General features: G+C 41.0%; 1 protein-coding gene across 4 annotated transcripts in view; it reads right to left on the bottom strand.

Moving 5' to 3' along the window:
• The window catches only part of FRS2 (fibroblast growth factor receptor substrate 2), a 126,487-nt gene that overhangs the window by 88,817 nt on the left and 22,830 nt on the right, over positions 1-14,840 (bottom strand). The window lies entirely within an intron of this gene.

Raw genomic sequence — 14,840 nt, forward strand, 5'->3', positions numbered from 1 at the left:
TTTCTCCCTTTTCTCTCTCTTGCTCTTTCTCTCGTTCCTTTTGGGCATTATGGTTTGCAATGCATGTACTGAAAGGTTATCATGTCTGTCCCTTTACCCACCTTCAGCACTCAGTTCTTATCCAGAGTGATGATTTCCAACTATCTTTGGCACAGGGGTCCCTTCTCTATCCTAGATGTCCTCTTCCCACCACCACTTATGGCAAACTTCTAACCATGGACCATTCCTCCGACCCTCATTTGTGAGTCTGTTTTAATGATCATTTATCAGGGTAATATATTCTTGGTTCAATGTACCATTTAACTTTAGTCATTACATATATTTTAACTAAAGTTATTTAGTTAAATAATTTACATTTATTTACATTCCATTACATTACAGTGATAATTTACACTACGTTTCACTGATAACTATAAAAAGCCACACAGGCCAGTAAGATAGCTCAAAGAGCTAGAGTGCATGCTTTGCATGTGAGGGACCAGGACTCAACCCCTAGAAGCAACATACGGTCCTCTGAGCACTACCAGGAAAGAACATCCAGAGTGGTCCCTGAGTGCTGCTAGGTGTGATGCCTGCCCCCAAAAAAGACTATACAAATATCGAGAACTTACCAGAAATTAGTCAAAAAAACTTTTTACTACTGTCACCAAAATCTTACCTAAAAATTGAATGCAGTATTAACGTCCATTAGTCTTCCAAGATCTATTTAATGTACTGTTAATTTAATAACCTTATTAAAACTGTTTCCCATAAAGAATACATATTGTGGAGTTCATGGCCAATTCAACTAGCTTAATCAATGGATGAATAAATAGCAGGACACCTAGGTTAATATATGGGGAAAAAAAAAAGGAATACATACCAGTTTCCCCCTATTTTATCAGTATAAAAGTAGCACTGTAGCACTGTAGCACTGTAGCACTGTCCTCCCGTTGTTCATGGATTTGCTCGAGCGGACCCAGTAACGTCTCCATTTGTTGTTACTGTTTTTGGAATATCGAATACGCCACAGGGAGCTTGCCAGGCTCTGCCATGTGGGCAAGATACTCTGAATAGCTTGCTGGGCTCTCCGAGAGAGGTGAAGGAATTGAACCGGGTCGGCCACATGCAAGGCAAATGCCCTACCCGCTGTGCTGTTTTATTTATTTATTTATTTATTTATTTATTTATTTGGGGGGGTGTCACACCCGGTGATGCACAGGGATTACTCCTGGCTCTGCACTCAGGATTTACTCCTGGCAGTGCAAGGGGGACCATATGGGATGCTGGAAATCGAACCTGGGTTGACGGCGAGCAAGGCAAATACCCTACCCACTGTGCTATCACTCCAGCCCCCAGTATCACTGTTTTTGCAATTCTGTTCTAAAGTACTGGCTAAACTAGAAAACTAAAAGTTTATTATAACTTTTAAGGGATTTGGTATCAAACCAAATGTTACAGAACTCAATTAAATCAACAAATTCAAATATATTCTTTGGGTATGTAAGACTAAAATACATATTTTTGAAGGTCTTATTAACATTAAGACAATAAACCAAAATTTTGAAACAATTCCCAGAAGTGTTAATACTAGAAATGACTCTTCTCCATGAAGGAAATTTATGCAAAATAAGCATGCCTTAAAAGCCAACTCAAACAACGTTAGAATGCAAATAAAAGACATCTGAAGACATTATTTATTGTCCTATCACTTTAAGTGCTAGGAGAAAATTTTAAATTAACGTAGTATAAAAACATTACTGAAAAATATGAAAAATAGAGGTTTTAGAAAAGAAGGGGGAGAGAGTTCTAATGAAACAAAAATGAAAATAATCAAAAAATTAATTCAGATACAGAAACACATAATCTACCTTAAGTCCCATATACTCTATGCTAAAGTAGAAAGAGCTTATATCTCATTTTCCTGTGTACACTCACCGAAGACTTTTCCTCAACTATAAATACACAAAAGGTTTTTGTTGTTGCAATTTACTATGCCTATTCTAGGCCCCAGGATATTTTTGTACTCAATCTCAAATTGGAAATGGGATGCTATCTGTCCTCAAAATGTCGAGTTATTGGCAGAAACATAGCTCCATGTCTAATAGAACTTTTATGCTCCACTGGAAGTCTTTTAAGTGGTATTCTTATTTAGATGTAACTAAGACCACCTGTATATTTTAAAATATAAATCAAAACTTATAGGAGACAGTGGTCACGACAGAATGAATCTAACTTTCCCCTATTATGAAAAAAAAAGTCTTAGAATTCATCACTCAACCTTATCACTGATCAAGTTCATTCTGTATATCCTTCATTTTAAGGTTAGTTTTCCAAGCCTGCACAGTGAGTCCTGCTGTCGAACCAACTATGAAAACAAAGAAATGTTCCAGATACCCAAATATTCTCCTAGAAAAGAAGGCTGCCAATTCCTTTGTTTCTACTTCCTCAGTGGTAATAGTAGGCAGCACAAAGTATCTGCACATCTTATGAATTCCATTGATTTCTAGAACCATCTGTACAACTGTGCGCATCGTAAGAAGTGTGGAACTGGGTTGAAGAGATAGGACAGTGAGTTCGACACGTGCCTTGCAGGCAGTCAACCTGGGTTGAATCCCCATACTACATATGATCCCCTGAGCACTGCCAAGAGGAAGACTGAATATAGGTGGTGTAGCCCAAAAACAAACAAAAAGTGGAATTTTATTCATTCTTCAATTATTCCCATTAAGATAAATGATTCTACTTGAGACAGGAAAAATTATAGTACAATTTTAAAGTTAAAATAATAAGCATTAAATAAAACATTAGAAGAATTCATTATAAGAATATTTCTTTAAAAAAAAAAGTTTGGGATCCTGGGAGTGGCAAACAGGCGGCAGTGAGCAGGACCCTTGTTCTTGCCAACACGGCCGAGTAGGCTCACACAGGCTCAGCAGCTCTGCCTTTGAGCAACCTGACAACACAGCAGGGACTCCCAGTGCAGCAAGTGTGGAAACCCAGGTGAGCGCGGGTGCCCACACAACTGAAAAGCAAGAACCAGGTCCTTACCTTGCACTGAGCTGTCCCTGGTTCAATGTGGGGTATGGCACACGGTTCTGTGAACACCACCAGAGTGATTCCTGAGCACGGAGCCAGGAGGAGGCTCTGAGCAAGGCTGGATATGGCCCCCAAAACCCCGGAGATTCCAATTTTTTTTCAATAAGCAAAGTGTAAGAACCTAGCAAGCACCCCAATTATAAACAAAGCAACTAAAGGTGCATGACCACCCCATGAGCACTGTGGCCAAGTGATTAAGAAAACAGCCAGATGTGCAATCCCGGTGAGAACCAAAACCAAATATGTAAGCACCACAACTAAGCAAGTGTGTGACCCCTAAGTCATCATAATAACAAAAAAGAGAAGGAAGGGGGAAATCATAATAAATAAACATTAGGTTTGGGCACTGAGGATCAAATCCAAGGCCTCAGCAGTACAAAGCAGGGGGCATTATCTACGTATGTCTGAACTGATTACATGCATCTTTTAAATCTGAGTCTAGAAATAAGGAATAGGAAACAGGAGAGGACAGAGGAGATTAAGGGAATCCAGGAAATCAAGATGTGACAAAGAGAGGCATGAGCAATACTCCCTGTATCTGACTCTGACAATGAACACTTCCGGCAGCATATAAGACTGAGACTAACTCCCATTTGACAACCACTGAGGAAACGGGGTATCAGTCCTACAGCTGACAGGAACTGAGTTCGGTCAATAATTTGAATGAGGTTTTCTGCTATTTTTTTGGGGGGGGGAGGGGAGCACAACTAGTGGTGCTCAGGGGCTACTCCTTGCTCTGCACTCAGACATTACTCCTGCTCAGGGGGCCATATAGGATGCCAAAACTGAACCTGGCTCAGTCACATGCCTGACCCACTGTACTCTCTCTGGCCCCTGAATGAGATTTGGAAGTGAACTTTGGAGAGTCCCCCACATAAGATGCCAACCCACATGACATCTTGGATTCAGCTCTGTGATACCCTGAGCAGAGAACCCAGCCACAGTGAGCACACACTTCTGACACAGAGAACTGCATGCTTATAAACGTTGTAAGATGCAGGGTCTCTGGTCATTTGTCAGGCACCAACAGAAAGTTTAATCCATACAGTCCTTAAAGGGAATGTATGTGGCCGCTAAGGCAGCAGAATTCCTTCTAGCAGCAACAGTGTTCTCACAGGAAGAGTATAGGCAGAACACAAACATGTCTCAACACTAAAGACGGGTCCTGAGGCTGTAGTGATAGCACAGCGGGTAGGGCATTTTCCTTGCACACAGCCGACCTGGGTTTGATTCCCAGCATCCCATATGGTCCCCTGAGCACTGTCAGGAGTAATTCCTGAGTGCAGAGCCAGGAGTAACCCCTGTGCATTGCCGGGTGTGACCCAAAAAGCAAAAAAACAAAAACAAAAACAAAAAGACTAAAGACGGTCCTAATGAGGATCAGAGCCTGAAAACTACCCCGCTTTTATTAGTTCCTCTGAAATCATCATTAACAAACTCTATATATTAATTGGTTTGCTACTTTAGTTCACTCACTGTTCCATCAGAACAGGCATACACCTCTTATTCTCTGGTTAATGTCCAACACCTTAAAAAAAATAGCTGCTACCCCTATGTTCATTGAAGCACTATTCACAATAGCCAAGATCTGGAAACAACCCGAGTGCCCAAGAACAGACGAATGGATAAAGAAACTATGGCATATCTACACAATGGAATACTACGCAGCTGTTAGGAAAAATGAAGTCATGAAATCTGCCTATAAATGGGATGGACATGGAGAGTATTATGCTGAGTGAAATGAGTCAGTAGGAGAGGGACAGATATAGAATGACTGCATTCATTTGTGGTATATTAAATTTTGCGAGAGTGGGCCCAGTAACGTCTCCATTTTGAGACTTCTTGTCTCAGTGTTGTCTCAATATGTGTTTAGCATATTGAATACGTCACGGGGAGCTTGCCAGGCTTTATCGTGCGGGGCGAGATACTCTCAGTAGTTTGCCAGGCTCTCCGAAAGAGGCAGAGGAATCGAACCCAGCTCGGCCGGGCTGGCTGCATGCAAGACAAATGCCCTACTGCTCTGCTATCACTCTGATATATATACATATATATGAGAAAACTGATATCCAAGGTCAGGGAAAACAGGGCCTAGGAGGACTGGTCAATGGTTGGGGTCTACCATAAGTGTGTGTAGGGCAAAGAGTACATAAGATAAAGAAGGGAGCAGTATGACAATAATAGTTGGAAATGATCACACTGAAGAACTGATTGTTAAAAGTAGGTAAAGGGATATACACGATAATCTTCCAGTATCTGTATTGCAAACCACAATGCCCAAATTGGGGGAGGGAGGGAAGGAGGGACAGAGGGAGGGAGAGAGGAATAGACGGGGGAGGGAGGGAGAAAGGGATGGGGGAAGGGGGGAGAAAGGGATGGGGGAAAGGGGGGAGAGAGGGATGGGGGATACAGACATTCACTGTTCTCAAAGATCCTAAAAAACTTGGTGGCAGGGGCAGGGTTCTCTGCCTTTAGAAAAACAGTAATTGAGTATGAAGATATATGTACGTATTTGTCCATATATGCAGTCTAATCCATGTTTATACCTAAATCTACAAATTTCATTTATTAAATAATTACAGAATCAACCAGTTCTGCTAAATCTCAGTCGTAAAAATGTGATGACCCAAGGGCCGAGCAACAGTTCAGTGGGTAGAGTGTCTGCCTTGCATGCAGTCAACCTGGGTTCAATCCCTGGTACACTATATGGTCCCAAGTCCACCAAGAGTGATCCCGGAATACAGAGCTAGGAGTAAATCCCTGAGCACCACTGCGTGTGTGTCCTCCACCAAAATACAATACAACCCAGAGACTGTTCTTATTTAAAAGTCAGTAATGGTGGGGGGTGGGGGGGGTAGACAGTCACACACCTTGCATGCGGCCTCACCCAAGTTTGATCCCCAGCACCATTATGATGTCCTGTGCCCCATGAGGAGTGATTTCTGAGTGCTGAGCCAGGAGAAATACCCTTAGTATCACTGGGTGTGAGCCCCCCAAAAATAAAACAACAAACAAAAAAAGTAATGAGGCCAGGGATATAGCACAAAGGAATAGCGCACACACTTCCCAAGTTGAAGTCCTGGTTGATCCCAGGTACCACATGGTTACCAAGCACCACCAGGAGCAGCCCTGAGCACCACACAGGGAATAGCCACTGAACACTACTGCTGTGGCCACAGAAAAAAAAGCAATACACAGAAATCGGGAATGTATTTACCTCACCACTGCTGTGTATTTACTCAACACACACTGCCCAGGGCTTATTCTTGGCTCTGTGCTCAAGGATCACTACTGGCAATGTTCCAGGGATCAAACCTGGGTCAGCCAGGTGCAAGGCAAACAGCCTACCTGCTGTACTATCTCTCTAGTCTATTACTCTATTTTTATTCACTTATTACATTCCAGATAAAACTTGCAGACATATCAGAAATTATTTCGTCAATTGCTATATACTGGCCAAAGGGAGTCGGCTGAACCCAAGGAAGGACGAATGGTCAGAATGTAGGAGCTACTTGCTGCATATTAATAGAGGGCAACACACCTTGATGTGTAAGTTATCACAAACCTTTCTCTGAATTTTCAGCAGCATCACACTTGCCTTTTTTTTTAATGACTTTTTTTGTCTCCCAATTAGTACATGGATCTGGGGCCACTTTGGGCTATATTTAGTCAACTAGGTCGAACGGCTCAATGCTGGGCCCCAGCAATGCTGGCCACTCGGGGAGCAATACGGTGCAGTAATCAAAGTGCACGCAAGGCATGTGCCCCCTGGCCCCTGAAACCTGAGCTCTCTTCCTGCCCCACGGTTACCTACGTGAAATACCCAATTCCTAAGATGTCCAGGTCATCGGCTCTCTCTCCTGGGTCTCATCCATCCGATCTCTAGCAGCCTCTGTTTCCACAAGATTTCTCTTCCTCTGCCATACCTTACTGTCTCCCAAAACAGGGGCCAATGTACCCTCTTTAGGAGGTTCCTATGTGGCTAGGATCCATGTCATGAGAATGTTATCAGCTTATCAAGCCTTAATTAAGTTAGGCCATCTAATTACAAAGTCCTCATACTTTTGCTTCATTTTGTTTGAGTTTTGGTTTTGTTTTGGAGTCACACCTGGCTTTGTGCTCATGGACCATACGCAGTGCCAGGATTTAAACCAGCATAGCACTGCAGCCATGTGGTAAGCAAGCGCCTTAAACCATCTCTCCACTCCCGCATTTTGTTTGTTTTTTAACTGCACTGACTCGGGCTCAGAAAATTTCACAAGCAATATTTACCAAGTAAAAATTAATAACACCATGGTGTTGTCACAACTTTAATTTTTCCATTTCCATATTTAAAGCAAGTGATATTAGTTTGCCATTTATAGTGCCTATACAAAGTTCCCCTTTAAAGTAAATGTAATACTCATTTAGAAAAAGAAATTAAGTAATGACATGCTGAATGATCGTCAAAGCAGGACATGTTTGAAACACTGCTCTGATCATGCTGGAATGTCTCTTAAACCAAGTCCATCTCCACATTTTCCTGCTTCTGTAACGATCCCTAAGCCTCAGAAAAGCTCCAGATTATACTCAGACAATGTACTATACGTCTAATTCTATTCTTCCAAATGTAAGCCTTTCTTTTCTGGACCAGCCCCCCACAACCAGTTCTAACCTCTCCATCAAAAATTAATCAAGGTTGCCATTAGTGCCATTACACAATCTCAAAACCTAGGACTCATCTTTGACTCATCTAAGAGTCACTGAATTCCAGCAACAATTAATTAGTTAAAACCACATTTTGTGCATTCCACAAATACCAGCTGTATCGGAACCCAATCATGCTGGAAAGACATTTCTGTAAAAATGTCAGCCTAGGGAGGCGAGGGGGCACTCCTGGTAGAGCGCAGGCACTGAACCAGGATCAGCTGCACGAATGGCAGGCACTCTACTATCTCTCTGGCCCTCAAATTTTCATATTCTTTATAAAAGACATGTAGTCTTACAAACTTTTTCTCCGAGATTTGGACAGTTTAGGAGAGTGAGTGAAAGGGACACAGGATGAACAAACCTGAAAAGGAATATCTGAGGGTATTTACAGTGGCTATAGAAGTAAGTGCCACCTTCATCCTTTCTCATATTTTTCTGTGACGTATTTTTATAATCTAGGGAGAAAAATTCCAAAAATATTTTCATACAGACTAGTGTCTCTATTCCTATGCAAGTATCCTAGTTGGGACACTCATCACATCCTCTGGTCTGATTTCTAAGCTGACCTACGGGAAGGCTGTTGTGCAGTACATTATATAAACAATAGCAATACTCCTGAAAGGTTACCTGTACTAAATTACTCTTCCATCCAACAGTCTTAAATAGTGTGATCCAAAAACCAAAAAATAAAACAAATAAAATAAAAATGCTAATTCTTAAAAAAAAATTTAACTTAGGGGCTGACGAGATAATACTGCAGGTAGGGCACTTGCCTTCTAGCCTTGCAATGGATGACACCCTGGTATCCCATGAGTGCTGCCAGGAATGATCTCTGAATGCAGAGCCAGGGGTAAGCCCAGAGCTCCAATACGTGTGGCCCCTAAACAAACAAAAAATTACTTAATACTTCTAAAATGACATGCTGCTTATAATTCTGCTAGGCACTACTTAGCAATGCTCTTAAAATTAAAGCAATTTTATTGCTCCATTTTTCAAGATGGAACTTTAAGACTGTATTTAGCTAGGCAGCCTGCAGTATTAATGGTTGTTTTCATGCACTATGGATATAATCATTATGAAGGAAAGATAGGCGAAAATAATGATTGAAAATGCAATGGCATAAAATCAATGCTAGGAGGTACAATAAACTGAATATATTCAATGTTCTTATTAGTCTGAAGCAATTCTTTTTCTTTGTTTTATAAGCAATCACCTAAAGACTCTAAGCTCTAATGTTCAGAAAGCATTAGTTAATGTTAAAGAACGCTATTTCTTATTACTCCTTTTATCCAAAAGTGTTCTGGGATGAAAGCATGTCAGGAAGCCAGTATTCGTTACTGCTCTTCTCCCACGGAACAATGACATACACCAGGGTATTAGATTCTCATGTTGTTACCAGAGAACAGTCGATCAAAGCCTACAAGCAACAGACTGATGTTTGTGAACTTTCTCAAATAAAATGGAGGGCAGCACTCCAAAAGATCCAGTGTCTCCTCATACTTTGTGCTCTAAGTACCTCTTTGCGTCAACATAATACTGGCTCTGGGCAGAGCAGGGGGGATGCGACACCCTACAATGAAGAGGACAACAAAGAATTATGTGAACCAAAATGTCAACAGCAGTAAAGTTAAGAAGCCCTGGCATAAAAGATTAGAATCCTAACGCTCTGACGTATTAGCTAAGTGACCTTCAGCAAGTTATATAACCTCTCTGAGACAGTGTCCTCATTTATAAAATGGATACCAGGGTTATGCTGGATTTAGGCGGATAAACACATACAGAAACCTTGGGACGCTATAAATCTTAGTGTCTTCGGACTACAAAAATCTACTCTATCAGAAGTAGAGCTCTGGCCTTTGCAAAGATCTTATCAAAAATGAATGACAAACAGCTCTGTAACTGATTTATTTTCAGTATCTTCTGTCAAAGCCTGAGGAATGTGAAAGGCAGAGTTCTTACCTTATTGGGGTTAGTATACTGAGTCCTTAGGAAAAAAGCAAGCACTGGATACAAAGCTGTTAAATGGCCAAAGAGAAAAATAAGCTAGGAGTTTCTGCCCTTCACAAGAAAGCAATATATTGCTCAGAATTACCGAAATATTTAATAAGCTGTAATCCTTCCCCTAGAGAAATTTAAACGCTCAAAAAAACTTAACAACAAATAAAACATACAAATTGCTCTAATACAAAATTCCCTTAAGTAGCTGAGGCCACAGATACTAACAAAATACAGGTACAAGTTAGTTAGAATTTAGCAGATGTAACCAGAGAAAGTAATATTTGTAATTAGCATTAATCCTATAGAGATCAGACAGATAATATCCTCTAAAAACAATGAAATAATAACGTAAAAAAAAAACATCAAAATAGAACCAAGGAAACAGATCAAAGGGCTAGTGTGCATGCTGTGCATGCAGGAGGCCTGGGTTCAATCCCAGGCACCATGTGGTTCCCTAAGAACTACGCTGCAGAGTAGCCCCTGAATACTGCCAAGTGCGAAATCAAAACAAAACCAAAAAAAATGATGAGTGCTTTCATTTGTCATTTTAACAATCCTTATTCGGTTAAATTTCACAATTCAGATGATAACAGCATTTTTTAACAGGTACAATGGCCACTTGGCTTATCAAATTCTTTACATCAACAAACCGTCTTAATAAAGATAATGAATTTATTATCTTAAATTATCTGAGACAGACTATGACCAAAAGCACTGATGTGCAAATGTCTGAATATTTTGCTGAAAAGGCTGAGCTCAGGCATAACCAAAGTGTGCTAGAAGCAACTTTTAAAATGTAACAATTATTTTTAAACCAACAATTTTAGAAAAATATCAGTTCCTATCTAAAGCTTGTATAAATATAAGACACTGGGTTTGCAAATGTCAGCAGAGTTTTAAGATGACTTTCTAAAGTAATAGTCTCCTTCTGTTTTGCTTGGTATCTTAATTTGCCTTTAGTTTCAAAACTAAGCTTGCCAACACTATTCCTCTAAAAACCTCAGGAATTCCATTACTAGTTAAGCTAAAGTAAAGGAAAATAGACACATTCAACCCATGGCAGAAGTATGCACAAAGTGTTTGTTGATGTTCATAAATAGACTGAGAAATTTAGAAATGTCTAAAGGACAACGGCTGTATAGTTAATTCTGTTTTGCTCCACCACAGAACTGAATAGAAAGAGAATTATTACCAACACTTCAAGTGAGACCAGCACCAAATACCTTTAAACCAACTGCAAATAATAAAACATTCTCCTTAAGGTAGGTTTTTTTTTTCTTCTTTTGTGGGGGCAGGAGGAGAGGGGACACCCAGCAGTGCTCAGAGAAACCAGGCAGTGCTGCGGATCAATTCTGATTCCCCTGCGCAAAGCATGCAAATCCAGCTCCTTTGCACCATCTCCCTAGACCCTAAGAGCATGCATGTAAGAGTGTGTGTGTGTGTGTGTGTGTGTGTGTGTGTGTATGTGTGTTTCATCTCAAAGAACTCCTTAAAGAAACTATCAATTTGGAAGCAAGATGTCAGTACCAATACAAAAAAAAAAACAACAACAACAACAACAAAAACCCCACAATGCTTAAAATGCCCTCAATCTGCCCACCTCCATGTCTCCAAAAGAATGTTTGTTTGTATGGCTTTTGGTTTTGTGTTTTCTTTTATTTGCTTTTGGTTTGGGAGCCACACTCAGCTGTGCTCAGGAATTACTCTGCGCTCAGGGATCATTCCTGAAGGTGCGTGGGAGACTACAATGGGTGCCGGGGATCAAACCCAGGCCAGTCACAAGACAGCATGGACCTCACCCACTGTCCTATCTCTTTGGTCTCAAGATTTTTTTTTTTAAACGCAGGAGTGCTGCTATTTATTCAGACATTGATTAAGCTGACTGAACTGGGCATGAACTCTACGTTACTTTTTTTTTACATTTTTTTATTGAACATCCGTGAGACAGACCATTACAAAGCTGTTCATAATTGCGTTTCAGTCATACAATGATCCAGTACCCATCCCTCCACCAGTGTACATTTCCCACCACCAATGTCCCCCGTTTCCCTACCACCATCTCCCAACACCCCACCCCCCAACCCCAGCCTCCCTCTATGGGAAGCACCTTCCTTCTCGCGCTCTCTCTCTCCTTTTCCTTTTGAGCATTATGGTTTGCAATACAGATGCTGCGAGGTCATGGTGTTTGTTCAGGGCATTCAATATTTTTATCAGGACAGTAAGGCTGGAGTAGCTTTTCAATTGCATGGCTGCTTTGGGGTGTGGATGTGACTGCTAAGGCTTCCAGAAGTACAGGGAGGTGGGAGTAGGTACCATCCTGACCCCAAGAAAGCCTGGAGATTTCAGTCACAAAACCCACATGCCCTAACTTTCAGCAGGTTATACCAAGATGAATTTAAAATAAACCCTAAAATGCATTAGGTTCTGTTTTAACACCAGAAATCTTTCAGACCTAAAAATGATTAATCACTTCACTTTTCTTCTCTCTCCATCACCATTCAATTAGCCTTGATATATCACAACTTCCCCAAGTCCACAGTTATCAGCACCCGTGAACAAGACTCATAAGAACAAGAAGTTACTGTGAAGGAAAAAGAAAGAAAACACATCTTTTGTATTTCCCTGTTCCCTCCCATACTGTCCTAGTCTCAGAATAGTAACAAATAGAAGGAACCCCGCCCCCCCATAAGTTCATGCTGTTGCTATTTCTCATTTTCATATTCCTAACTCATTAACTACTCCTCTATGCATTCCACTCCTCAGGCATTATCCTATCTCATACTCTACTCCAGTTAATGCAAGGTGTTACAGCTAACCTAGGCGTCTAAAATAGGAACAAGGAAGGACGATGAATGCCCACTGACATTACAAAAGATAGCTCAAAATACAGGTAATATAAATGTGAACTATATTTGAACTAGGCACATTAGATATAAAATGCGACATCACTTTTTATATGCCTGACTGAGTAAGCTAAATACCACTTTGACATGACTTACTGGAAGATAGATTCCTAATTCCAAATTCTTTTTTATTTTGGGGCCACACCTGGCAGCACTTGGTGACTACTCCAAGCTCTGTGCTGGGAAGAGAATGGGGAAGAGGGTGTCACTCCTGGTATTGTCGGTGGGACCAGGTGGTACCAGGTATCAAATACATTCTCTCTCTGACCAGGTAGTAGTACCAGGTACCTAATTCCATCTAATTCCTCTCTCTGTCTGTCACTGTCTCTCTTCTCTCTCTTCTCTTCTCTCTCAAATTAATTTTTATTTTTATACCTGGCAGCACTCAGGAATTACTCCTGGCTCTACACTTAGAAATCACTCCTGGCAGTGCTCAGGGGACCACATGGGATGCCAGAAAATCAATCCGGGTTGGCTGCATGTAAGGCAAGCTCCCTACCCACTATACTTTCTCTTAATGCTTTTATACTTTAAAATTTGGGGTGACGTGCACACATTACTCTTTTGTCAGAAATCAGTGAGTTTGTGCATATGTTGCCAAGCCCGAGTGCTGCTTGCATCCTCTTGGCCGAGCACATGTGGTGCCTGAGCACATGTGTCAACCACATCTCCCCTCTTGAGATGTGTACTTTTATGCTTTCCTATCTAATGCTGGGGTCTGTCTAGGGGCTCTCTCTGCCCCTGGAGAAGCCCACGTTCTCTCTTGAGTGCGTTACTCAGTCTCTCATATTCTCCAATCTCTCCCACTTTCCCTCCTACCCTTCAAAAAAAACCCTCCAAATAAAATCTGTTTTACTTCAGAAAAAATAATTAGTGATAATGAATTGTTTTTAAAAACTTAGGCTAGACCATTTTCTCCTCAGATGCATAAGAGTGCTACTTTGGAGGCTGGAGCAATTGTACAACAGGTAGGGTGTCTGCCTTGCACGCGGCCAACCTGGGTTTGATTCTCAGCATCCCTTATGCTCCCCCAAGCACCACTAGGAGTAATTCCTGAGTGCAGAGCCAAGAATAAACCCCTGTGCATCGCCAGGTGTGACCCAAAAAGAAAAAAAAAAAAAAGGTATTACGTTATTTGTAGGCAAGATAAATTAGAACTGAAAATCTAAGCTTCTATTGATACCAATAACCAAAATAACAAGATAAAGGGTTCATTTTCTCTAGTGAGAAATGCTACCACTATTGCAATTTGCACCAATCAAAACAAAATATAACAGGTTAAAAAAAATTTTTTTAATTATGCTAATAAAAGCAACCTTTGTTACAGAAATAAAATTAGATGTACTATTATTTCTAGTGCTTCATCAGAAAGGAAAAATAAGGTCCGGCAAAATTTCTGATTAGGGTATTTATCTCAAAAGTCTATAAAATATTTTGTAAAAAAATTAAGTGCTCAAATCATTTAAATTCAAATACAAGAGGATTCAACAGAGAAGTTTCATATGCCAAAAGAACAAACTTTAAAGTAGTCAGCTTTCTAACAAACTATTTATCTCTTCCCTTCCAATGAATATTAAATACAATATTCCCACGGTAAATAAAAATGGAAATAATTCAACCTCTTTTTTTTGGGGGGGGGGCGCTAACTGGGTGGCACTGTGGGACCATGTGAATGAATGGTCTGGAGCTCCCAGATGCAAGCATGGACTCCAGTCCTTGGGTCCAGCCCACTGGCCCAATGGAAACATCTGGGGGAAGAGGGATGATATTGAGCCACACCCAGCAGTGCTCAGGGGACCACATGCAGTGCTGAAGATGGAACCAGGTATGCAAGGCAGGCACTACCTCCTGTATTATCTATCCAGCTCTCACTTCAAACATTTTAAAGCAGACCTTAGAATGTTATTTAATTGATTGTTTTTCTACTAGAAAAAGAAAATGAATACAATGACAGAAAATGAATACAATGACAGTCCCCTACTTCCTCTGATTTGAGTTTATTATAATCATGGGACAGGAAGGGAGGGAGACTCGGAGTTGGGGGTTAGGATAGAATGAGGTAACACTTTGGGGACACTTACGGGGGGGGGGGGGGGGTTACTAAGGTAACACTTAGGAAAAAAATCATTGCAGAGGCTCTGAGCAGGCTGTGGCTAGGGCCAGTTCCTGCAGTGC

The sequence above is a fragment of the Sorex fumeus genome, unplaced genomic scaffold (genome assembly GCF_029834395.1).
Source record: "Sorex fumeus unplaced genomic scaffold, SorFum_2.1 ptg000081l, whole genome shotgun sequence".
Lineage (NCBI taxonomy): Eukaryota > Metazoa > Chordata > Mammalia > Eulipotyphla > Soricidae > Sorex > Sorex fumeus.